The sequence below is a fragment of the Vigna radiata genome, unplaced genomic scaffold (genome assembly GCF_000741045.1).
Source record: "Vigna radiata var. radiata cultivar VC1973A unplaced genomic scaffold, Vradiata_ver6 scaffold_324, whole genome shotgun sequence".
NCBI lineage: Eukaryota > Viridiplantae > Streptophyta > Magnoliopsida > Fabales > Fabaceae > Vigna > Vigna radiata.
In genome coordinates, this window is record NW_014542911.1 from 12,037 (window position 1) to 14,172 (window position 2,136).

Consider the following 2,136-nt stretch of genomic DNA (forward strand, 5'->3'; position numbering starts at 1 on the left):
GTGATGCTTTTACCGACATGCGTCTAATTGTTTTCCATCATTTTTTATTCACCTAAAAGCTCAGCGCGACATGTAGTACTTCAAAACAAGTGTAAACAAAAATTACGAATGAGACCACAGATTACAACAAGCTTTAAAGACAATGTCGATATCCCTTAATAGCGTTCCCTATCACAGAATCATCGTACATAGAACTTTTTGACCGTATCGGAATTAACCGGTGACGGTAACTCCTCTCCATACATCCATTTGAGAATTAGTGCCCCACCAAAGAATGCTTTTGTTCACCGCGGGCGGCCTTTCGTAGTTCGGAGTCCATTTACGTCTAATCTTTTTGAATGGGCAAAATATTTTTCTAATGCCGGCCCGCCCTCATCAAACTCCCTTGAATGCTTCTTTTGTCGAATGCCTTCTTCATTCTTCCTTGGTACAGTTGTTCATGACACATGACTGTTGACCCTTTTTTTTTTCAACGAGACTGGGTTGGTCGTATTAGGCTTGAACCTACTCAGTTTCCTCTAACTGGGTTTCCATTAACATCCCATCTTCCTGGTGGGGTTTTATCTCTGTAGACCCTCGTTCCACTAATCTCAAAGTTTTGGAGAGGGTTTCGAATCATCTTCATAATCATCTTCCGCATTATTGATAGGGAGCTCAACATTAGAAATATCGACATTGTTATTTTCAAAACATTCATTGTCGTATCTGCATGATTTAAATTTGCGAAAAAGGAATAAATAAACAAGAGAAAAGATGAGGGATGCCAAATGACGATAAAACACAAACAAACACGATTTGATTATCACGCTGAGCATATAAACTAAAAACTTCAACCTGAAAGTTTTGAATCCTAAAGCCCCGGGGAAAGCTATAGGATTAATTAAAACTATTACATGTTATTCAAAAGCATCACAGGTAAATCCAGAATCTCCTAATGGTTGAGTTGCGCATCTGGGAGCAGGCCCACACAAAGCTTAAGCCTTCAGATCCATCTTCATCCTTCATTTTCGATGGCGTTTGTCGAGGTGCCCCCATGTCCGGACAGTGGATTAGCCTCAATGCTAGGTTTATCTTCTTGAAACTTCAGCCACCCAGAATCGATCAGACTTTGCACCTTATGTTTGAAAGCCAAACACCTCTCAGTGGAGTGACCAACGCCTCCCCCATGATAACTACACTTGGCATCTACGTCATAACCGCTTGGGTATGGAGGTTGCATAGGCTTCATCGGACAAATGGCAACTAGACCCTTTTCGACCAGGTTAGGTAACAACTCTGTGTAAGTCATTGGGATTGGGTGAAACTAACAGGTTGATTCCTTCTGGGGTTGTTGTTTGGACCCACATTCACGTTTGGGCTCGCGTTTTTCGCAGCCCTCCAAGTATTAGTCGGGATGTACCGTGGTTGATAATACCCTTGTTGGGGTTGAAGCCGGATTTGATGGGAAAATGTCGCGTCAGCTGCATATGGAGGTTGGCCCACATATGGTTGATAGTTATAAGTGGGAGCTTGACCTCTCCACCCAGGCATTGTCGATACTGCATACACATCCCCTTCCTTTTTCTTTCCCGGAGTAAAACTGGGTGGTTTGGAGCTTACATCCGCGGACGGGCTATGCGCAATTTTTCCATTTTTCAGCCCGATTTCTATCCTTTCGCCTATTGTGATGATATCACCGAAATTGGTAGACACATTCCCAACCATATGTTCATAAAAGGGTGGCCGGAGCGTATTCACAAACATTGCCACCATCTCTTTGTCATACAAAGGTGGCTCGACCTGCGCAGCTAACTCTCTCCACCGATGAGCATACCCCTTGAAAGTCTCATTGTCCTTCTTTGCCATATTTTGCAGATGCAGACGGTCTGGTGCAACGTGCATGTTGTATATGTACTGTTTCACAAAGGCGTCAGCCAAATCCGCCCAGCAACAAATTCGAGAAGGCCCTAAACGGGTGTACCAATTCAACGCCACCCCAGCCAAACTTTCCTGGAAGACGTGGATAAGTAGCTGCTCATCATGAGCATACGCAGCCATCTTTCTGCAGTACATGGTCACATGACTTTTAGGGCAAGTGTTACCCTTATACTTTTCAAACTCCGGCGCCTTGAACTTAGGCGGGATTTTCAAGCCCGG